The 26335-nt window shown below is 35.2% G+C and overlaps 1 pseudogene; it reads left to right on the forward strand.

Moving 5' to 3' along the window:
• LOC138092242 (craniofacial development protein 2-like) lies at nucleotides 1–26335 on the forward strand (annotated as a pseudogene).

Below are 26335 nucleotides of genomic sequence, written 5' to 3' on the forward strand. Positions count from 1 at the left end.
GCTACTAGGGAAGAGTGGAGAAATAGCTCCAGGAAGAATGAAGAGGCTGAGCCAAAGTGAAAACAATGCCCAGTTGTGAATATGACTGGTGTTGGAGATAAAATAGAAGGTTGTAAAGAATAATATTGCATAGGAACCTGGAATGTTAGGTCAATGTATCAAGGTAAATTGAAAGTGGTCAAACAGGAGATGGCAAAAATGAACATCATCATTTTAGGGATTAGTGAACTAAAATTGACTGGAATGGGCGAATTTACCTCAGATGACCTTTGTATATACTACTGTGGGTGAGAATCCCTTAGAAAAAATGGAGTAGCCCTCCTAGTCAACAAAAGAGTTCAAAATGCAGCAGTTGGGTGCAAATTAAAAAATGAAAGAATTATCTCTCTTCATTTCCAAGGCAAACCATTCAGTATCACAGAAATCCAAGTCTATGCCCTAACCAGTAATGCTGAAGAAGCTGAAGTTGAACAGTGAAGAACATAATTATACAATAAACTTCACCAATCCTCTCTGAGAGTGAGCAGATTCAAGTCCTTTCTGAAAACACTGATAAATTATCTATTTTTAGTTTCCTTAGAAGTAGGAAAAGTCAGATGCTAGAAAATTTAGATCCTAGATTTTATGATCCATGGTGTGCATCATGGGTGAAGGAGAGAATTGAGGAGTGAGGCTTAAATATACAGGTACAGTATAGCATGCTGCCAATTAATATCTTTTAATGTAAGCAAAAAGGAAGTTGTCTTTATTATCATAATTCTAATGAAATGAGATATTCTGTATAGCTCAGTTCTTCCAACACACAAAGCAGCTCTATTTGCTTCTGTGTGTGCTCAGTCGTGTCCGACTCTGCAACCCTATGAACTGTAGTCCACTAAGTCTCTCTGTCCATGGAATTTGCCAGGCAAGAGTACTGGAATGGATTGAGATTTCCTACTCCAGGGGATCTTTCTAGCACAGGGATAAAACCATGTCTCTTGCATCTCTTATATTGGTAGGTGGATTCTTTATCACTGTACCACCTATAGTTTTTCTAGAAAATGGAGAAAAGTTATCTCTGATTCTATTATTGTGTTTCCCGATACTAAATTTAATTTCTAGTTCCCTAATATCTTTCAATATGTATGTTCAGCTCCACCCCCATTTTTAAATGAGCTTCCCAGGTGGCTCAGTGGCAAAATAATAATAATAATAATAATAATCCACCTGCCAAAGCAGGAGACACAGGATACAAGGGTTTGATTCTTGGGCCAGTAAGATCCCCTGAAGGAGGAAATGTCATTTCAGTCCAGTACTCTTCCTTAAAAAATTGCAGGGACAGATAATCTTGAGGGACTACAGTCCATGGGATCACAAACAGTCAGACACATCTGAGCCCACATACTTACACCATTTATAAATGGATCTTTCTAATAGGAGTTCAGGGGAAAAATAGGCTCAAGTTGTTAACTTATTTTGCCTGTGTTTAAATGGCTGCATGAAAAATTTTAAAGCTATGTTTCTCAGAAAGCCTGCAAAATGCTTGTAGGCTCCTCTTCTCACTTGGGAATACATTAAATCGTGTAAAAGTGAAACTGTTGCTAAGCGAAGCTGCCCATTTGACATATACTTTTTGAAAGTTGACTATAAAGGTATAGTCAGTCTCATAGTTTAGCTTTGAAAGTCTTGAAGAATGACATAGGAAATCCTTTACATTCCTACTGAATAAATCTAACAAACAAATAAACAAACTTGGACATAATTTAATGCAGTTCAAACCTGTGACAAAGCTATATAGCAGACAGAGAATCAAGGAGAAGTTATGCTTGCTTCTGGCCGAGAAGAAATACAGAAAGATTATAAGGCCTTAAGAAATTTCTGTTTAAACTACTTGCAAATCAAAAAGCTAAAAATTGAGGATTATATTTATTTATTTTCCTTTTCCATTTGAATTTAGTTTAACAAGCTGTAGCAAAAGAAGAAATAAATCATTAGGGAAAGCCAGATGACTAACCTAGGAAATTATCTGTTTTATTTTTTTTTTTCAAATTGAGATATAGTTGACATATAAGCTTATATTAGTTTCAAGTATACGTCATTATTTACATTATTGCAAAAATATCATCCCTTAATTTTCTGCTATAACACAATTATGTAACTTTCATATAACAAATTAAAAATTTCCCTTTTTAAGTGACCCTGTGGACAAGACATTTATAGAAACATTCTATAAATATTTCTGTAGTGAGAGTTTCATTTGCTTTGCCCAGGATTCAGTGGAGGATTTTTCATCACAGGACGGATTCCTAGGAAACTTTGATCATCTTTTTAAAAAATTAATTTATATTGGGGTATAGTTGCTTTACAATGTCATCTTAGTTTCTGCTGTATAGCAAACTGAATCAGTTATCCCATCTCTTTCATATTTTCTTCCCATTTAGGTCCCCACAGAGCTTTGAGTAGAATTCCCTATGCTGTATAGTAGGTTCTCATTACTTATCTATTTTATATATAGTAGAGTATATATGTTATTCTCTATCTCATGATTCATCCCATTGTACATTTCTAAAAAGTTGTTCATTTTTTCTAGATTGTCCATTTTACTGTCATATAATAATTTATGGTACTCTCTTATGATCCTTTGTATTTCTGTGCTGTCAATTGTAACTTCTTTTTCATTTCTAATTTTATTGATTTGGGCCCTCTCTTTTCTTGATAAGTCTCCGGAAAGGTTTATCAGCTTTGTGTCAGTTTTTAAAGAATTGGTTTTTAGTTTTAATAATTTTAAAATTTATATGGAAACATAAATGACCCCGAAGAGCCAAAACAGTTTTTAGAAAGAACACAGCAGGAGCAATGACTCTCCCTGATCTCAGACTATACTCCAAAGCTACAATCACCAAAAAAATATAGCACTGACATATAGATAAATGGAACAGGATAGCCCAGAAATAAACCCACATTCTGGTCCATTAATCTATAACAAAAGAGGCAAGAATATACAATAGAGAACAGACAGTGTTCAATAAGTGGTGCTAGGAAAACTGGACAGCTACATTCAAAAGAATTAAATGAGAATATTCTTTAACAATATATACAAAAATAAATGCAAGTGGATTAAAAACCTGCATGTAAATTTGGATACAATAAAACTCTTAGAGGAAAACATAGGCAGATATTCTCTGAATTCAATCAGAACAATATTGTTTGGATCTGTCTCCTAAAGTAAATTTTGAGGTTTCCCTGATAGCTCAGTTGGTAAAGAATCTGCCTGCAGTGGAGGAGACCCCAGTTCAATTCCTGGATCAGGAAATTCCCCTGGAGAAGGGACAGGCTACCCACTCCAGTATTCTTGGGCTTCCCTGGTCACTCAGTTGGTAAAGAATCTGCCTGCAGTATGGCAGACCTGTGTTCAATCCCTGGTTTGGGAAGATGCCCTGGAGGAGGGCATGGCAACCCACTCTAGTATACATGCTTGGAGACTCCCGATGGACTGAGGAGCCTGGGGGCTACAGCCCACGGGATTGCAAAGAGTCGGACATGACTGAGCAACTTTCACTTATTGATATTCTAAACATATTCTATAATGTAATCAAGGTAAGATGGTGATATAAGAAGAATATTTATAAATTGATCTTTAGCCACAGAAATATGTAGTTTCCTTTCATGTTGCATTATTGTAAGTTCTGATATAAATAATTAAACAGTATTACTATTCCTTGACCAGAGTAATAGGAAGTATACATATTTTTTATCTTAAAAATAATAATCCTACAATTGTCATTTTGTGTATTCCTACCATTTTTCTACAGAAATGGATCTATTTTTATACTTGAATAATCATTTTCTATCTTATGAATATTTACAGAAACAATATTTGTGATTATAAATTCATTAGATGGCTGTAGATTACACTACATTTGTACAATGGACATAAATTTTAAGAATATATAAATATTTTTTAAAATTACCATCATTATTTTTCCCCTATTTGTTTTCAGTTCAGTTTAGTTCAGTTCAGTCTCTCAGTCGTGTCCGACTCTTTGTGACCCCATGAATTGCAGCACGCCAGGCCTCGTCTATATTTAAAGATTTACATGTATGTTAAAAATTATTTTATTCCTTTGCTCTAACTCTATTTAGTTTCAGGAATATTTTTATAAACTGTACTAAAATCCAAACTGTGATTTCAAAGTTATCATCCATTCATTCGTTTTAACTCATATTAATAAAATGCTTTGTATAGGTGTGTGTGTGTGTGTGTGTGTGTGTGTGTTTGAGACAGATTCTCTTCATCATTTTTCTAGTATATTTCTAGTAATTGGCACTTTCTGTCAAAGCAACCTACTGAGCAAAGTGATCAAACTTGAAGAGGCTTCTTTAAAGCATTCCCAAGAAGTTCAGTCATCATAAGCAATCTGCAGAATTCAGCAAGAGTGTGTGAGAGAATATAAAACACATCAGCTTGCTGCTAAGTAGAATGTGCATGAAGAGAACACCTGTGGCTAACTGCAATTATTTTTTCTCTCTCTCCTTTTTACTGCCTAATAATTAGGTATTTTTTAAAATATTATTTTCCCCTGGCACATACATGACACTTAGAAAACAATAGTGAAAACAAATCACAGATAAGAGTGTATCAAAATAATAAATTGTTCTTATTTTGTATTTCATTTTTCCATTGTCTTTAATAGGGTTTCTTTTACACTGACTTCTTGAATTATGGGACGTTTTTCAGTGCAACCTGTGTTTGTGACTATAAACAGCAACTGACGGAAATGAACTGTCTCTTCTAATCGTTCTGACATGGTCAACTAACAGTGTTATGATAGAAGAAAGATCTATTGCAATAAACAAGAAGGAAGGAAGGAAGAGAGGGAGTGAGGAAGGGAAAGAGGGGAAGGAAAGAAAAAAAACAAGAAGAAAAATAAATTTAAAGTAATCAGATATATTCATAACCTGCTTCCTGACAACTTTACTGACAACCATCAAATTATTTCGGAGCAACAAGAATTTGAGTATTGAGATACTTGCCTTGTGGCATCACTACAAAAATGCAGTCTAGCAAGTCCAAGCTCAATGGGTCTCCTTCATCCTGCCCTTTCTCACCTGCCAGCTTTAAAAGAAAATCTGAATCCAATCTAACTTATAATTTACATTGTTAGTATTGGAGGAAAATTAAATGTATTTGTTCATTATAATATTCCTTTTTGAAGATTTTCTAAACCTCTAAAAATAAAAATAATTTGGAAAAGATTATAGTATAAAACTGTAATTATAAATTAATTTTAAAAACGTGTATTGAAATGATACAATGCACCTCAATGTTCATAGCAGCACTATTTACAATAGCCATGAAATGGAAGCAAATGCCTATCAACAGATGATTGGCTTAAGAAGCCAGATTTGCCAGAATTTTTTTCAAGCAGGAAACTGATAAAATGTATTAACTTTATGATGCCTTTTTGTGAGTGTTGATCATTTTCTTTTATTTGGAAATATTAATTTATATCAAAATAAATAAAAATACCTTAATGGAAAAAAGACTCTTTGACAGTCCCTGATAATTTTCTTAAGAATGTACTTACACTTTTCAGTTTGGGTTTAATAGTAATTGCTTTATGGTTTTATTCCCCAAAACTCACATAATTGTAATCAATGCTTAAACAACTTCTCATTACCTACACAGTGACTGACTTCACCTATGTCACCATGACTTTTCACTTGAATTGTGGCAATAGTCCCTAAAACTTCTCTCTGCTGTCACTTTTTGCCTCTCCACCATTTTTTTCTCAATAATGCAACCAAGGCAATTCATGCAAAGCATAATGCATCATGTCACCTCAGTACTCATAAATTCCAGTGGTTCTGGACCTTATCAAGAAAGAAATAAAGTTTTATAAATACCATTAAAAGACTGTGTGTTGTGGTCCCCAAATGCCATTCCTAAAATACACACTTTATACACGTTTCAGATTATATTTTACTACTCTCTACCTTTCTCCTTTTATTCTCTGCTACATTAGCTGTCTTGAAGTTCAACAATAATATACTTGTTTCAATCTCATGGTACTTACACATGTTGTATTCTTTGCCCAACATTCTATTCACTCAGTTAACTCTATCACATTCTTGCTTCATTTCTCTACTACAGGTCACTTATTAGTCACCTATTTGTGAAAGCTACACTGACCACCATATAAAATGCTCCTCTCAACCAGGCATTGGCAGTCAATATCTCCCCACCTCCTTGTCTTTCATTTTCTTCATAACATTTATTGTCATAATGCTGGTTACAAATTCATTTGTTTATCCATTTATTGCTAGTCTAACACAAATAGAGTATGGAAGTGATATACAGAGAACTCTTAAGGAAATCAACTCTGAATATTCAGTGGAGGGACTGATACTGAAGCTTAAGCTCCAATACTTTGGCCAACTGATGCTAAGAGCTGACTCACTGGAAAAGACCTTGATACTGGGAAAGATGGAAGGCAAAAAATAAGGGGATGGAAGAAGATGAGATGGCTAAAAAGCATCACTGATTCAATGGACATAAATTTGAGCAAACTCCTGAAGATTTTGAAGGATAGGGAAGTCCAGCGTGCTGCAGTCCAAGCGGTAGCAAAGAGTCCAATATGACTTAGTGACTGAACCACAACAAGGGATAAACAATACATGTTTGCTGGACAAACTGATAAATTAATGCAAGAAAAGGAGGAGCTTTTTTCAATATCAGAGGCAGGCAATCTGAAAGCCTCAGGCTAAAACCAGTCTATCACCTGTTTTTATAAACAAACTGTTATTAGAACACAGTCATGTATAATTTTTCACACAAGGTTTATGGCATCTGTTATATGACAACAGAACTGAGTGGTTGGGACAGAGAATGTGATATTAGCAAATACAAAAATATCACTACTTGTCTCTTTACAGAAAAAAGTTTCTTAAACATTACATTTATAAATGATTTCCATTCTCAACCATGTTTTTTTCAAATAGGTAGAAGTACCTATTATTATAGCATTCAATATTATAATCATTAAACTGAAGTCAGATTTTAGTAACTTGTGGGAACCAAGATTTATACTGGATCAGAGAATGTAGTTTTGTCATCAAAAATTTCACATGAAGAATTTTGACTATGAAGAAGGAAGCTTAAAATTTTTGAGTTGTTCCCTAGGAAGGTTCCGTAAGAAAATCTGAAAAGAATGAAACAAAATCCCACCAGGGTTTTGATTTATTCAAAGGAGATAGAGATCATGGGCAAATAAAAAGAAGGCAACTTGGATGCAGGGAATGACACTTCAGAGAAATACCATTTTATCTTTCAGAACTTATGTGGAGAACTTTTGATGTTTAGTTCCACTAAACAGTTAAATATTTAATGACAAAGAGCACTAATTGGTAGAAAATGTTCTTAATGATTTGCTGGGGTCCAGCCCCAGTGGATCCAGGGTGATTCGAAGGTGGGGACGGAGTCGGCGTCCCTGGAAAAATACTTATTTAATTACAGATAGAGAGGGATTAGAAATGGATAGTGTAGTAGGAAAATTAGTGCAGAAAAAGAGGCTGAATAATTTGGTTTATGTGGAATAGCATCCATGCTCCAGATGGGAATTCAGCCAGAGAAATGGGGAGCAAGAAAGAAGCGATGTGGGGTATCAGTCTTTCTGAAGACTGATTCGATTTCTTTATTTTGGGTTTGCTTATCTACCTTTTGTTACACATAGGAGTGAATACAGAGTCACGCAGGGGTCAGCAGTCCTGACCTTTATCAAAATCAGGTGCTTCACATAAAAAGGTCTTAGGGATTTTACATCATCTTCTGGCCATGAGTGAGACCTGCTGACATTTTATGATCCTTTCTTTCTGATAACCAAAAAACTTATTTCTTCCAAGGGTGTTTTTTCTTAAACCAGGCTCCACCCTCCAAATAAAGTTCCATTCTTATAGGGTGAGGGTGTAGTGAGTTACAATCAAGAAAGGAATTTATTTAACCCAAGGTTAACATGATTACTCTTAAAGGTTAATACTTATTTCTCCTATATGCTTAAAAGTTAATACTTATTTCTCCTATATGCTAGTTATATTCATTTTAAGGGCAGGGAACATGGAGGTTTAGCAGCAAACATCAGCCCAACAAATGAAAATCCTTTCACCAATGTTCCCCTTAAGATCTATTTAGTCTTAAGATAGTGATAAAGTTACATTTTTACATAGCAAGGACACAGTGACTTGTAACAAAGTACAGTGATCTATTACAAAAGAGAAAATTCATTAACTCAAAAAGTCTAGTATTGCTAACTTTAAAACTACTCTATTTCCTTTTCTATATTCCAAATACACTGATTAATATATTCCCAGGTGCCTAATAATATGGAGGCCTGGTGGCAATCATTGACTCAACAATGAGAAAAACCTTATGCTAATTAAGACTTTCAAAATACCTCAAAACTCTCTGTGCTGTTTATGGTTGAGAGGTAGTAAACAATCATGTGCATAGTGGCAGGAGTATGGATAATCCTGTCACACAAGCTAGTCTGTCAGCAGAAAGGTTTGATCTAAGACACCCTTGTCACACCCAGGGCAGGGAATTAACAGCAATTATTGGCACAACAAATGAAAAACCCTTCACCAATATAGTTCCTAACCAACCCACTATACTAATAATTTCTAACTTCCCGAAAGAATTTGCCTTTAGTAAGTCTAAAACATCTCGTGCCTCTCAGGTTGGGAGGCTGTAAACAATTACATGTGGCCGGACAAACCTATACAGGTGGGCTAGATAACCTTCAGAGGAGTCCTTAAGCTGAAACACTCTTGTCACGCCCAGAAATTTTTATTGCCTTGGAGCTGCAAGTTAACTCCTTCTCCGAGAAAAACGGTTATGGGGGAGAGCATAAAACAGACTCTGGTCTTGGGGTAGATGCTCGGGAACATGGGGTTTCCTGAGGCTTGATCACGTCTTTGCGTATGCCAAGCCTCCTTCCTCATGACCTTTGCCATGGGCGGAGTTCCTCACGCTGGCCCCAGACAATGATTTTATCTTAATCAGTTAGTAATTGCATGAAAAAGTCATACAATAGCAAGTTAATGAGCAATAAAAACTACTCTGCAAAAAACGACATATTATTTTCACAGAATGTATGTTGTAGCCACCCTCATTTTCCCCTTTGGTTTTGAAACCTTAGTAGAAAAAAGAACACTAAATATAGGTTGATGATCTGTAATATTTTTCTAAATCTGTTCAATTATTTGATTGTCAAATCAGGTATTCTCTAAGACTTCTGTTCTCATATGTAGAATATAATTAGCTGTTTATTTCTCCAGTTGCCTGGAAAGGAAATATCATGATCAATGAAATAGATTGAGGGTCCTAGATGGAAATTGGATTGAGTAGTCAACTATCATTTCAGTTCAGTTCAGTCACTCAGTCGTGTCCAACTCTTTGCGACCCCATGAATTGCAGCACACCAGGCCTCCCTGTCCATCACCAACTCCCGGAGTTCACTCAAACTCACGTCCATCGAGTAAGTGATGCCATACAGCCATCTCATCCTCGGTCGTCCCCTTCTCCTCCTGCCCCCAATCTCTCCCAGCATCAGAGTCTTTTCCAATGAGTCAACTCTTCTCATGAGGTGGCCAAAGTACTGGAGCTTCAGATTTAGTATCATTCCTTCCAAAGAAATCTCCTTCAGAATGGACTGGTTGGATCTCCTTGGAGTCCAAGGGACCTTCAAGAGTCTTCTCCAACACCACAGTTCAAACGCGTCAATTCTTCGGCGCTCAGCCTTCTTCACAGTCCAACTCTCACATCCATACATGACCACAGGAAAAACCATAGCCTTGACTAGACGGACCTTAGTCGGCAAAGTAATGTCTCTCCTTTTGAATACACTATCTAGGTTGGTCATAACTTTTCTTCCAAGGAGTAAGCGTCTTTTAATTTCATGGCTGAAGTCACCATCTGCAGTGATTTTGGAGCTCCCAAAAATAAAGTCTGACACTGTTTCTACTGTTTCACCATCTATTTCTCATGAAGTGATGGGACCAGATGCCATAATCTTAGTTTTCTGAATGTTGAGCTTTAAGCCAACTTTCTCACTCTCTTTCACTTTCATCAAGAGGCTTTTTAGCTCCTCTTCACTTTCTGCCATAAGTGTGGTGTCATCTGCATATCTGAGGTTATTGAAATTTCTCCCAGCAATCTTGATTCCAGCTTGTTTCTTGCAGTCTAGCGTTTCTCATGATGTACTCTGCATATAAGTTAAATAAGCAGGGTGACAATATACAGCCTTGATGTACTCCTTTTTCTATTTGGAACCAGTCTGTTGTTCCATGTCCAATTCTAACTGTTGCTTCCTGACCTGCATACAAATTTCTCAAGAGGCAGGTTAGGTGGTCTGGTATTCCCATCTCTTTCAGAATTTTCCACAGTTTATTGTGATCCACACATAACTCTTAGAAAATCTATGCTATTGTTAAACAAGTTTGCTTAACAAAAGAAGAGCACAATAAAACCATGTTTATTTCAAACTTGATGGTTTTCAATTTTGTGAAAATTCAGTCAAATGAATTTTTTGAATTTTCAGTCTAACAGTTTATTATAAGTTGAATGTGCTTGTATCCACTGTGTGGATTAAGGAATATAATTTTCCCAGCCACTTCCCAAAATGCAAAGTGAAAATTTAAATTTTCAGTCAAACGAATTATTATACATTAAATATGTTTGTATCCACTGTGTGGATTAAGGAATATAATTTTTGTAGCCATTCGTGAAGACTCTCTTGGTGCTCCAAATCAATTATAGTTTCCTTTGTCCCTCTAATAGTTAATAATTATCCTAATATTTACAGCAGTCAATTCCTTGAATTTCTTTATGGTTTATCAAGACACCATACTTTGCTTACTGTATTATTTACTCTCTACCCTTTTATCTTTTCTTCATAATTTCTCTATTTTAGAATCTGTGAAATTTGACTTAGAATGTTTCCAAGAATCTGAATTAGGTTACTGCAAATCACAGTGCAACTTAACATGTGTGAGACAAACACTGGATAAGATCTTTAAATAATAACAAACTTTTTCATAAGAGGCACTGGAGAAGGAAATGGCAACCCACTCCAAAATGCTTGCCTGGAAAATCCCATGAACAGAGGAGCCTGAAGGGCTGCAGTCCAAGGGGTCGCAAAAGAGTCGGACACAACTTAGCAACTAAGCAACAACAACAATAGGAGGCACAGAATATTTGCTTTCTGGGTTTCACTTTATGTTGTTGCTGTTGCAGCCATTTATGCCCAATTTTTCATTTCCTCTTCCACTGGAGGTTAAAAAATGGTTATAATATAATTCTAGCATTTTATTTAACTCTCAACTGAAATAATTTTGCAAGGTATTATTACCTCTCATCTACTGTTGGTTACCCAGTGGTACAGTTTGTATAGAAAAGGTGAGGCTATCACCTGGTTATTTTTCTATTTACTCAGTTTAAAAAAAAATTAACACTTCCAACATTCTGGGAGGTGGGTCATAGAAGGTCCTGCTGGGATTTATGTCAGAGAATGTTTATACTCGGCTCTCCTCTAGGAGTTTTATAGTTTCTGGTCTTACATTTAGATCTTTAATCCATTTTGAGTTTATTTTTGTGTGCGGTGTTAGAAAGTGTTCTAGTTTCATTCTTTTACAAGTGGTTGACCAGTTTTCCCAGCGCCACTTGTTAAAGGGATTGTCTTTTCTCCATTGTATATCCTTGCCTCTTTTGGCAAAGATAAGGTGTCCACATATGTGTGGATTTATCTCTGGGCTTTCTATTTTGTTCCATTGATCTATATGTCTGTCTTTGTGCCAGTACCATACTGTCTTGATGACTGTGGCTTTGTAGTAGAGCCTGAAGTCAGGCAGGTTGATTTCTCCAGTTGCATTCTTCTTTCTCAAGATTGCTTTGGCTATTTTATACTTTTTGTATTTCCATACAAATTGTGAAATAATTTGTTCTAGCTCTGTGAAAAATGCCATTGGTAGCTTGGTAGGGATTCCATTGAATCTATAGATTGCTTTGGGTATTACTCTCATTTTCACTATACTGATTCTTCCAATCTATGAACATGATATATGTCTCCATCTGGGAGAAAATAATAGCAAATGAAGCAACAGACAAACAACTAATCTCAAAAATATGCAAGCAACTCCTGCAGCTCAATTCCAGAAAAAATAAATGACTCAATCAAAAAATGGGCAAAAGAACTAAACAGACATTTCTTCAAAGAAAATATACAGATGGCTAACAAACACATGAAAACATGCTCAGCATCACTCATTATCAGAGAAATGCAAATCAAAACCACAATGAGTTACCATTTCACACCAGTCAGAATGGCTGCTATCCAAAAGTCTACAAGCAATAAATGCTGGAGAGGGTGTGGAGAAAAGGGAATCCTCCTACACTGTTGGTGGGAATGCAAACTAGTACAGCCACTATGGAGAACAGTGTGGAGATTCCTTAAAAAACTGGAAATAGAACTGCCTTATGACCCAGCAACCCCACTGCTGGGCATACACACCAAAGAAACCAGAACTGAAAGAGACACATGCACCCCAATGTTCATCGCAGCACTGTTTATAATAGCCAGGACATGGAAACAACCTAAATGTCCATCAGCAGATGAATGGATAAGAAAGCTGTGGTACATATATACAATGGAGTATTACTCAGCCATTAAAAAGAATACATTTGAATCAGTTCTAATGAGGTGGATGAAACTGGAGCCTATTATACAGAGTGAAGTAAGCCAGAAAGAAAAACACCAATACAGTATACTAACATATACATATGGAATTTACAAAGATGGTAATGATAGCCCTGTATGCAAGACAGCAAAAGAGACACAGATGTATAAATTAGTCTTTTGGACTCTGTGGAATAAGGAGAAGGTGAGATGATTTTGGAGAATTGCATTGAAAAATGTATAATATCATATATGAAACGAATCGCCAGTCCAGATTCAATGCATGGTACAGGATGCTTGGGGCTGGTGCACTAGAATGACCCAGAGGGATGGTACGGGGAGGGAGGTGGGAGGGGGGGTCAGGATGGGGAACACGTGTACACCTGTGGCGGATTCATGTTGATGTATGGCAAAACCAATACAATATTTTAAAGTTATTAGCCTCCAATTAAAATAAATAAATTATTTAAAAAATAAAAATAAAAAATTAACACTTATTTATGATGAGTTTTAATCCATTGCAACTCTTCAGTTCTGTTCAGTTCAGTTGCTCAGTCACGTCCAACTCTTTGCAACCCCATGAATTGCAGCACACCACGCCTCCCTGTCCATCACCAACTCATGGAGTTCACTCAGTCTCATGTCCATCAAGTCGGTGATGCCATCCAGCTATCTCATCCTTGGTCGTCCCCTTCTCCTCCTGCCCCTAATCCCTCCCAGCATCAGAGTCTTTTCCAGTGAGTCAACTCTTCGTATGAGGTGGCCAAAATACTGGAGTTTCAGCTTTAGCATCATTTCTTCCAAAGAAGTTCCATGGCTGATTCCTTCAGAATGGACTGGTTGTATCTCCTTGCAGTCCAAGGGCCTCTCAAGAGTCTTCTCCAATACCACAGTTCAAAAGCATCAATTCTTCAGTGCTCAGCTTTCTTCACAGTCCAACTCTCACATTCATACATGACTATTGGAAAAACCATAGCCTTGACTAGACGGATCTTAGTCGGCAAAGTAATGTCACTGCTTTTGAATATGCTATCTAGGTTGATCATAACTTTCCTTCCCAGGAGTAAGCATCTTTTAATTTCATGGCTGCAATCACCACCTGCCATGATTTTGGAGTCTAAAAAAATAAAGTCTGGCACTGTTTCCACTGTTTGCCCATCTATTTCCCATCAAATGATGGGACCAGATGCCATGATTTTAGTTTTCTGAATTGTTGAGTTTTAAGCCAATTTTTTCACTCTCCTCTTTCACTTTCATCAAGAGGCTTTTAGCCATATTAAATCCTAAATTGTCCCATCTTGAATTGACAAGTGGAAGCCTCAGCAGTTTGGATTTTGGATCCTCAGGACCTGACCCTAGTGGTCCTTAACAGCCATCTTGCTCTCTGATAACTCAGAATAGTCCATGCTCATCTTGTATATTTTCTTTCTTAGACATAGTCTCACCTCTCTCTCCAAGAAACCCATTTTTGTTTTAGTTAGACAGTACTACAGTAAGAATCAATCATTTTCGCTAAGCCTTCTCATAGGATTTAGGATCAGTAGATATATATAATGTTATACACATAAAACGTCTTGTGAGACATACTAATGCTTCCATTCCAATCAAAAATTATGGAAATTTTATATGATTTCATCCACACCACTTTCGTGTTACATTTCATACACACCAATAATTCTGGTTTTCAATGCCATGAGAGATGACAGAGTGAGAATTATCCCGTTTATGTACATGCATTATTTTCATCATAGTGAATTTCAATATTTCACATGATAGCTGCCTCCAAATATCAACACTGATACTCCCATCTCCACCTGTGATTACTAGCAAGCAATTTGTTATTGGTGGTGGTTTGTTTTTCATTTTCTCTATTCTCTAATTTTTTATCATTTGTCTTTCTTTTTTCCTTGGTGAGTCTGACTATACTCACAGTATTGATCATCTCAATTAAGCAGCTTTTTTATTTTATTGATTTTATTTATGTATTTATTTATAGGGTAAGTGGTCTACATATGTCCATAAGGTCATTTTTTCAGGTTCTTCTATCAGCTTTGGTGACTTTTTTTTCTGTTTTGCTTGGCTTTCTAAATTTCATTCTTCTGGTGTCAAGTTAATCATAATTTTCTCACCCAAGTTTTCCCACACTATTTATAGAAAAAAGCAGAAGGAACTGCATTTCATGCCATGCCAGTGTTGATATAAACTTAAGAAGAAGAAAGGAAGATCATGCAGAATCATAATTAATGTAGAATATAAACATAGATTATTCTGTCTCAATGGCAGGAACTTCTCCATGATCCAGACATCATATCACTTTCAATGCTGCCACTTTGAAAAGTACTACAGATTATTACCAGTTATAGTTTTATTTCATATAATCCACAATTTTAATATTCTTTATCAATATTAGCTTTTTAAGCTCAATCTATTTAATTTTACATTGTTTTATCTTGATCATTTTCCTATGCAAGATTCTAGTGGATGATGTTTATGTGTAAAATTATAGAATGGCAGAGGATTTTTTTTAATTTATTTTCATGAAAGGATAAATTTAATCTGAAAAATTAATGAGAATTCATATGTATGCCTATTTAATGAATCTGGAAAGACAGGTATATTAAGATTTGGCAACCATATGTGAGAGTTTAGGTCAGAAGAGAAATATTTTATGAATACAGGCTCTGTTACATATCTCTTCCATTCTGGTGCTGTATCTAGTGCATATATCAGCGGTAAACAAACTGCAGGGAAAAATCTAGCTAGATGTCTGTTTTTGTAAATATCTGTGACAGGCTCTGTAACATATCTTTTCTATTCCGCTGTTACATATCTCTTCCCTTCTGCTGCTGTATCTAGTGCGTATATCAGGGGTAAGCAAATTTCAGGGACAAATCTAGCTAGATACCTGTTTTTGTAAATAGTTTTATTAAAAATCAACAATGTTATTTTGTTTACCCATTGTTTACACTTGCTTACATATTAAAGTATTACAGGGTCACAGTTGGGCAATTGTGACAAACATATATAGCTTTCAAGACCAAAATATTTATATTATATATGGCCTTTTATAGAAAAGAGTTTGTCTTACTCTGATCTATATCATCAATACTATTATCATCATCATCAATACATCAATATCATTATCTATATCTAATTATATATAATCATTTTACATGTATATATATGTACATGCATGTGCATGCATCAGTATATATATGCCTGATATGTGTGTGAATGTGTATATGTGTGTATATATATATATATATAATCAAATACATATTCTTAATACATACATTAAAATTTATATGTTTTGTACATGTAAAGGTTCTTGATGACTCCCAAGTAAGGAAAATATACCCCCAAATAAGAAGCAAGATAGAACATGATAAAAGTAGAACAAGAACAAAAATAACCAGAAGGAACAACACTTTGAATCTGTTTAAGCTCTTCAATTTTGGTACAACTTGGTTTTGAAGCCTGAGTATATATGAAATAATAATCAAATTTGGTCTACATTGTTCTTCTTTTAGAACAAATTCTTGAGAAAAAGAAATAGTTCCTATTTTCTTATGTAGATTTAAAGAAAGCAGTTTAGTAGATATTAAGGAAATAATCTCTTTAAAATTTCATTTTAAATACAGAATGCACAATAAGATAAAGCAAGATTTCTGAGAGTTTTAACAATAAAACAATGAACAATAAATTTTTCACTTTATATATTAGCAATGAATCTATGTTAATGCAAAAGTGTTAGTTGCTCAGTCATGTTTTAATCTTTGTAACTGTATGGGCTTTTCTGTCCATGAAAATCTCCAGACAAGAATTCTGGAGTCTGTTGTCATTTCTTTCTCCAGGGGATTTTCCCAACTTAGAGATCGAACCTAGGTCTCCTGCATTGCAGGCAGATTCTTGACCTTCAGAGTCACCAGGGAACCCACGGTAATTCAAGGAGACATACAGTTGAATTGTAAAATGAACATTGATTTTAAAAAAGAAAACATTTGGAATAGACTATTTAAATGAAATAAGTACTTTATATATATATATATATATATATATATATATATATATATATATATATATATATATATATACATATACATACACACACACACACACACACATATGCATACATATTTTTCTGAGGATTTTTTCATTTTTATTTTTATATGCCTAAATGGTGATGTCAGTAAAAATTTCCCTAAAATCTAATATGAGGGATTTGCATGAATCATTTTAGAAACACGTTTCTCAAAAATTTTAAAATGTGTTCATTTAACTTACTGTTTTTGTTCTTATGTATGTTGAGACAAGTGATATTGGCTCATTTAGCCCAAGGAAATGTTAAGACTTAGAGAAACTGCAGAAGTGAAAATAATGTAAGAAATAAGGGCTCTTGACAGATAGTGCCATTTTCTTTCATTGAATGAAAATCAATGTACTTATAATAATTTTATATTCAGTTGCTTTATCTTATAACAATATATTAATATAATTTTTATCATGTTACTATCTCATTAATTACAGTTGAATCTGTGATATGAGTACTATAAGTATTTGATATTTATTTTCTCTTTATTGTACTGGATAATACAAGTACTTAATAATATAGCAAGTAATAAATATGGTTTGCATTATTTTATGTGAAGTTAGTAGGTTTTATAAACAATAGTAGTTTTTAAGTAAATGTACAAAAATAACATAAAATGGAAAGAATACATTTTTTTCTCCCGAAAATTAAACTCATCACTATTAATATTAAAGACACTTCTCTAGTGTAAAATAATTTGTTGTGTACAAAAGTTCTGAAGGGGAATTTTTTTTTTAGCACAATGCTTAACTGATTGAGAATTTCAGCAACTATTTCACTGTTGTTTTAATTTTATGTGGCCAATTTGGCAGGGCAACTCTGTTCATCATTCTGACCTACAATGTTACACGGTTCTCTGAAGGTCAGTTTTCAGAAATGAGAAACACAATTCAGATAACATTTAATGTACTACATACAGAAATACTGTGTCTTATAATCTCTACTGGTTTCTGTGATATCTATTATCCTTCACTTTCTTTTTTTATTATTAATTTTACATTTTTATTGGAGTATAGTTGATTTACAATGATATGTAAATTTCAGGTGTACAGCAAATTAAATCTCAAATATATATATATATATATATATATATATATCCACTTTTTTCCCATAGATTATTTTCCCATATAGACATTACAAATTACTGAGTAGAATTGCCTGTACCACAGGGTAGTTCTTTATTAATTATCTGTTTTATATATAGCGGTATATATGTATCAATCCCAGTCTTCCGATGTATCCCTCCCCCGCCCTTATCCCCTTGCTACCGTTAAGTTTTTTTTCCACATCTGTAACTCTATTTCTGTTTTGTAGATAAGTTCATTTGTACCTTTTTTTTTTTTTTAAGATTCCACATGTAAGCAATATCCTATGATATTGTCGCCTTTCTCTGTATGCCTTACTTCACTCAGTGTGACAATCTCTGTTTATCCATGTCATTGCAAATGGTTATGTCAATCTTTTTTATGACTGAGCATGGGAGACCATAAGCAAAACAGAAAGGCAATCCTCAGAATGAAAGGAAATATTTGTAAATGAAACAACCAAAAAGAGATTAATCTCCAAAATACACAATCAGCACATGCAACTCAACATCAGAAAAAACAAGCAACCAAATCAAAAAAGAAAGAAAAAAACAGATGGAAGATCTAAATAGGCATTTCTCCAAAGAAGACATACATATGGCTAAAAAGAACATGGAAAGTTGCTTGACATGATTCATTATTAGAAAAATGCAAATTAAAACTTCAATGAGGCATCATCTCACACAGGTCAGAAAGGCCATCATCCAAAAGATCTACAAACAATACATGCTGGAGAGGGTGTGGAGAAAAGGGAACCCTCCTACACTGTTGATGGAAATGTAAATTGGTACAACCACTATGAAGAACAGTATGGAGGTTCCTTAAAAACTTTAAAATAGAGCTACCATATGATCTAGCAATCCCACTTCTGTGCATATATCCAGAGAAAACTATAATTTGAAAGATACATGCACCTCAGTATTCACTGCAGCACTATTTACAATATCCAGGACATGGAAGCAGCCTAAATGTCCATCAACAGAGGAATGGATAAAGAAAATGTGAAACATATATACTCTTTACCTTTTTAGATAAAAGGGATATGTTTTCATTCATCCCCCTTTTTAGTAATTCTTCCCTTGCTTGCTTACTGTCACATTCACATGCTCTAAATCAACAACAATGACGAAAGGAAACAAATCATTTAGAAATATGAGGCAATTATTTCAAGGATACCAAGACTTTGATGTCAAACAGATAATCATTGATGATTAGAAACTACATTTAGGGGCAATAATTTATTTTACTGGAGGCAAAAACAGAAAATAAAACTGTTTCTAGACTTAAAGGAGTAGGGTTTAATTTTTTTTCTTTTATCATTTGATCAATCCTTAAGGAAACAGTAAAATAAATAACAATAAATAATCAATAAATAGTAATCATCAGTCAGTTCAGTTCAGTTCAGTCACTCAGTCATGTCCAACTCTGCGACCCCATGAATTGCAGCACTACAGGACACCCTGTCCATCACCAACTCCCAGAGTTCACCCAAACTCACATCCATTGAGTCAGTGATGACATCCCGCCATCTCATCCTCTGTTGTCCCCTTTTCCTCCTGCCCCCAATCCTTCCCAGCATCAGAGTCTTTTCCAATGAGTCAACTCTTCACATGAGGTGGCCAAAGTACTGGAATTTCAGCTTCAGCATCATTCCCTCCAAAGAAATCCCAGGGCTCATCTCCTTCAGAATGGATTGGTTGAATCTCCTTGCAGTCCAAGGGACTATCAAGAGTCTTCTCCAACACCACAGTTCAAAAGCATCAATTCTTCAGTGCTCAGCATTTTTCACAGTCCAACTCTCACACATGACTACTGGAAAAACCATAGCATTGATAAGACGGATCTTTGTTGGCAAAGTAATGTCTCTGCTTTTGAATATGCTATCTAAGTTGGTCATAACTTTCCTTCCAAGGAGTAAGCATCTTTTAATTTCATGGCTGAAGTCACCATCTGCAGAGATTTTGGAGCCCCCCAAAATAAAGTCTGATACTGTTTCCACTGTTTCCCCATCTATTTCCTATGAAGTGATGGGACCAGATGCCATGATCCTCATTTTCTGAATGTTGAGCTTTAAGCCAACTTTTTCACTCTCCTCTTCCACATTCATCAAGAGGCTTTTTAGTTCCTCTTCACTTTCTGCTATAAGGGTGGTGTCATCTGCATATCTGAGGTTACTGATATTTCTCCCAGCAATCTTGATTCCAGCTTGTGTTTCTTCCAGCCCAGCGTTTCTCATGATGGACTCTGCATATAAGTTAAATAAGCAGGGTGACAATATACAGCCTTGACGTACTCCTTTTCCTTTTTGGAACCAGTCTGTTGTTTCATGTCCAGTTCTAACTGTTGCTTCCTGACCTGCATATAGGTTTCTCAAAAGGCAGGTCAGGTGGTCTGGTATGCCCATCTCTTTCAGAATTTTCCAGTTTATTGTAATCCACACAGTCAAAGGCTTTGACATAGTCAATAAAGCAGAAATAGATATTTTTCTGGAATTCTCTTGCTTTTTCCATGATCCAGTGAACGTTCACAATTAGATCTCTGATTCCTCTGTTTTTTCTAAAACCAGCTTGAAGATCTGGAATTTCACACTTCACCTATTGTCGAAGCCTGGCTTGGAGAATTTTGGGCATTACTTTACTATTGTGTGAAATGAGTGCAATTGTGCAGTAGTTTAAGCTTTCTTTGGCATTGCCTTTCTTTGGGATTGCAATGAAAACTGACCTTTTCGAGTCCTGTGGCCACTGCTGAGTTATCCAAATTTGCTGGCATATTGAGTGTAGCACTTTCACAGCATCATCTTTCAAGATTTCAATAGCAATCATAGGCATCTTTTAATTCAGCTTTGCTTTTCTACCAGATTTTTCTAAGCCCCATCCATTTATTATCTTTGTGAAGTATCTGTTCTTAGTATGCCCATTTTACAAGAGGAAACCAAGCCCTTGAGATGTCAATCATCTTGCTGGAGGTCATGCTATCAGTAAAAGAGTGAGTCACAATTCTGACCTAGGTAATCAGGTTCTGTAGAAGATACGCAGCTTCTCAAAGAAAATGTCTTTTTTTGAAAATTAAGTATTCACTATCATGGTGCAATAAATATACAAATTGTGCTAAAAATCACAAGTATTAGAAGCTAAGTTTTTGTTCCTTAATTTGCCTTAATAAATAAACAAAAAACACTGCAACAGTCACAAGGTGGACATTTAAATAATTTTGGAAGTAATTTATGGCTACTAGGGGGGAAGTGTGGACTTATTTTGACCCCATAGGAAGTTATCTAATTCTGTTCAGCAGATATTTACAGTAAGCTATGCAAAAAGTCATATATACAACTGCTAAAGTTTGCAGAATGTTCAACATGTGTCAAACGCCCTGCTTTAACTACACTAACTCATTATATTCATCTATATAGTCAAAGTTTGGGTTTGTTATATCATAATTTTATTCAAGATAGTCAAACATAAAGATATGTGAATATTATATATTCAAAACATAGTTTGAAACTCCTCTTCTAGCTCACTTCCTCCCATCAAACATATCTGCAAGCTTTTAGAAGTTGTCATTCAGTAAAGTCTTATTCTGGAAGTAAAGTAACTAACTGGACAGTTTCCTTGTGAGGTTTTGTGAACTTATTGTTCATTGAAAGCACAAGACTACATTGTTTCAGTATATGAAAACTGCAACATTGTCAATTCTGTCATTGTTTTATCAAGCAGATGCAATATTTCATAAGAGATTAAGAACTACACATTCTGATGTATGTTACAGCCATGAGAAAATCTTTAGAAGTATTCAAAAAGGAAAGATTTTTATTATGAATGTTTGCATTTTTCAAACTTGGACTCAATGGTGGCAAAAGATAGTTTTTAGCTAGAATGACACATACTATATTGTCTACACTTTTTCCTGCTAAAATTCAGGTCATTCACAATAGCAAGTTGTGTATTTCATGGGACATTAATCAGGCAATCAGCTGCTGCAAGATATTAAAAAGGGCCTTGCTAAAGAAGACTGATTGGAAAATTTCTTAAGAAAACTCAATTATAGATACAACAGTTCATTTACTTCAGCTGGGTTGATATCATTGACCCTATGGGCAATAACATGAGACAATGGCAGAAATCAAAATGGATGGAAACTGACACCATCAAGCTACCAGATCAGCTATTTTATTAGGTGAGGGACAAACTTATCACAAGTTTAAAGCGTTGTGACTTCAGGTCTCTCTAATAGCAACTTCACTTATTCTCAGTCATTCATTACATCACATTAACAAATGCTAACCTCTTAGTCATTAAATATGAAAACTTGCATAACAATAGGTACATTTTATAAACTATAGCATTCTGCTCCTTTCATTATTCATTCCTATATTTCAGTTTATCTATTTACTTATCTATCTATCCTTCTGTCATGACTAAATATACATAAATACCTTGTTTGTTTGTTGTTTTGTTTAGCCACTAACTTGGGTCTGACCCTTTCGCGACCCCATGGACTGTCACCTGCCAGGATTCTCTGTCCATGGGATTTCCCAGGCAAGAATATTGAACTGGGTTGCCATTTCCTTCTCCAGAGGATCTTCTTGACCCGTGGACTAAACCTGAATTTCAGGCAGATTCTTTACCACTGAGCCACCAGGGAAGCTCAAATATATTGATAGTGTCCACTGAATTATTTAGTTTGTGCTTAAATTTTTTTTATTGATTTGTTAACCTATAGATAATTGTACAAAGAGAGGATTTTATGATTTCTAGATATATCCTATTTTCCATACTATTCCAAATGTAACTATTTGAGAAAAATAGAATTTCATTAAGAAATGGCTTTGTGTTTTTGAAGCCCAGTTGCTAAATTTTTAAATAAATATTTTTATCACCAACTTTTCTTTAATAATGTTCTTTTGTCATTAGTTATTCATGTTTCTGGGTTTGACATATTAAGTTTTTTATGAGATGACATATTTGCTATTTTTTAAAAGCTTATTCTTGTAAATTGAAGAAGCTGAGTTCATGTTTGCCATATTTACTAAAGTACCTGGCACAAAATGCACCCAAACCTAGAGGCATAGTTTTATGTAAATTCTCATGAATTTATATGATTTATTTAATTGTCAATCCATTTATAACATGCAATATCATATGTATGTAGAGATTGAGTTGCCAATTAAAAAAAAAAAATGTAGCCTAAAAAAGAAAGAAGGAAAGAAATGGCTTTCTGCAGAGCAATTCCAAAGCAAATTAAGCAAAATAAGGAAATGTCTCTGCTCTTGAAATTCAAAGTTCTGGTACATAACACATAGTCCTCTGTGTATTAAATAATGAAATCCATGTAGTCTACCTCCTGCAGTTTTGCCTTCCACTAAGCTTAGAGCTAAATTTGGTTTTCTGCTCCATTTCAATAGCTTGGTAGTGATGAGGAATGAAGTCAGAAAAGGACAAAAAAGGCTTGTGGTTTTTTTTTTTTTTTTTTTTGAATAAGAGGTTTCCCAGGTGGCACAGTTGGTAAGGAATCTGCCTGCTCAGTGTAGGAGACATAAGAGATGCTGGTTTCATCCTTGGGGTGAGAAGCTGCCCTGGAGGAGTAAATAGCAATCCACTCCAGTGTTTTTGCCTGGAAAACCCCAATGACAGAGGAGTCTGGTGGGCTACAGTCCATGGGGTCACAAAGAGTCTGACATGACTGAACATGCACCAGTGCATGGAAGCTTAGTTCAAAAGATCTACTCCTGGCTTCTGTGTTCTACCAGATCCATAGGAAACATGAGTCTACTTAGGAGGTTCCTGCAATAAAATAGATTCAATATAATGAAGGTGACCCCAGAGGGATAGTTGTGGAGCCGACAAGATGTATCACACTCTGGGTGTGATGGAGTGCAAACTTAAGTGTCTTGCTGTGCTACGCTTATACTAGACTTGCAGGACCAAACTCTCTCCAAAAAAAGTGAAAGTGAAAGTGAAAGTCACTCAGTTGTGTCCAGCTCTTTGGGACACCATGGACTGTAGCCCACCTAGCTCCTCTCTCCATAGAATCTCCAGGCAAGAATACTGGAGTGGGTAATGGTTCCCTTCTCCAGGGGATCTTCCCAACCCAGGAATGGAACCCTGGTCTCCCGCATTGCGGGCAGATTCTTTACCATCTGCAAAACTCTTTCCTAAACCTTTCTCTCATGATATAATCTTCTGAAAGTTTCAGCCATTCAAATAAGTGAATAATACAATTTTTTTCAAATGTATGCTTCTTGGGATCTTGTGAACTAAACTTTACTGACATATGAAATTTAGTTGTCTTGTCTGCTGGCTTTTAGAAGACATATCGTCAACCATAGAAAGACCAAAACACAAATTAGTTTCTTAGAAAATATCTCAGAAGGTTTTTCTGTGCTATTCTTCTCCTAATATGTATATACTTTTTTTTTTTCCTGAAACACATTTATATCTATCCCTGTATTAGGTGTGCAAGATGAGAATAAGTATGCTGGGAGGGGTTGGGGGCAGGAGAAAAAGGGGATGATAGAGGATGAAATGGCTGAATGGCATCACTCAGTGGACGTGAGTTTGAGTGAACTCTGGGAGTTGGTGATGGACAGGGAGGCCTGGTGTGCTGCAATTCATGGGGTCACAAAGAGTCAGACACGAATGAGCAACTGAACTGAACTGAAGTGACTAAAGCATAGCTTTATACGGAAGTAGGCTGTTGAATGGATTATATAATATTCCATGCATACAACATTAATATAATACAATTTTTATTAGAGCACATTGTGTGTAAGCAATGTATCTAAATACACATGTATACTAACATAAATTTTGCATATATAGACATTGAAAACAATAAATTTAAATTAAGCTTTATCATATTTAAAGTAAGGCATATGTATTGTGTTTTTCATATATATTTATAGACATTAGTTGTCATATTTTATAAGATAGATAATCTGGAGTAGATGTTTATGATTAGGAACAAGGCTAAAAAAATTACTCTCATGATTTCTTTCTTTTCTTTTTTTTTTTTTTACTCTCATGATTTCTATTCCATATTATATGGAGGTTCTAGACAGTGTCCTAAGAAAATAGAAGGAATAAAATAATTAAAAATAAAATAGCACAGCTTGAGAGAAATAAAATTATGTGTCTCAGAGAGAATATGAGTATCTACTTGGAAAGTCAAAAAAATCTATAAATACAAGCACACAAAGATAAACACACTTCAATTCTGAAGGTCATAAGATACAAGGTTAATATTTGAAAAATCAATTTTATTTTAATATACTAGTACTGAGTAATTGTTAATCAAAACTAAGAATACAATCTCATTTATATTTGACTGAAAACTACACTAAACACTTTTATGTATAAATCTTCCAAAAGATATATAATGTTTATGTTCTTTAACCCACGAAACGCTGATAAAATTAATCTAAGAAAATGGAAATAATGATGAAGATATTTTGTTTATTGTTTAGAATATGCTATATTGTTATGATTTCAATTCGTCTCAGTTCATTTCAGTCCAGTTCATTCACTCAGTAGTGTTCAACTCTTTGCAACCCCATGGAGTGCAGCATGCCTGGCTTCCTGTCCATCACAAACTCCCAGAGTTGCTGAAACTCACATCCATCAAGTCGGTAATGCCATCCAACAATGTCATCCTCTATTGACCTCTTCTGCTCTGGCCTTCAATAGTTCCCAGCATGAGGGTTTTTTCTAACAAGTCAGTTCTTAGGATCAGGTAGCCAAGGTACTGGAGTTTTAGCTTCAGCGTCCATCCTTCCAATGAATATTCAGGGTTGATTTCCTTCAGGATTGACTGGAATGGGTGATTTTAACTCAGATGACCATTATATCTATTACTGCAGGCAGGAATCCCTCAAAAGAAATGGAGTCGCCATCATGGTCAACAAAAGAGTCCGAAATGCAGTACTTGGATGCAATCTCAAAAATGACAGAATGATCTCTGTTTGTCTCCAAGGCAAACCATTCAATATCACAGTTATCCAAGTCTATGCCCCAACTGGTAACACTGAAGAAACTGAAGCTGAACGGTTTTATGAAGACATACAAGATCTTACAGAACTAACACCCCAAAAAGATGTCCTTTTCATTCTAGGGGACTGCAATGCAAAAGTAGGAAGTCAAGAAACACCTGGAGTAATAGGCAAATTTGGCCTTGCAATGCAGAATGAAGCAGGACAAAGACTAATAGAGTTTTACCAAGAAAATGCACTGGTCATAGCAAACACCCTCTTCCAACAACACAAGAGAAGACTCTACACATGCACATCACCAGATGGTCAACACCAAAATCAGATTGATTATATTATTTGCAGCCAAAGATGGAGAAGCTCTATACAGTCAACAAAAACAAGACCAGGAGCTGACTGTGGCTCAGATCATAAACTCCTTATTGCCAAATTCAGACTTAAATTGAAGAAAGTAGGGAAAACCGCTCGACCA

This window comes from Capricornis sumatraensis, chromosome 1 (genome assembly GCF_032405125.1).
Source record: "Capricornis sumatraensis isolate serow.1 chromosome 1, serow.2, whole genome shotgun sequence".
Classification (NCBI taxonomy): domain Eukaryota; kingdom Metazoa; phylum Chordata; class Mammalia; order Artiodactyla; family Bovidae; genus Capricornis; species Capricornis sumatraensis.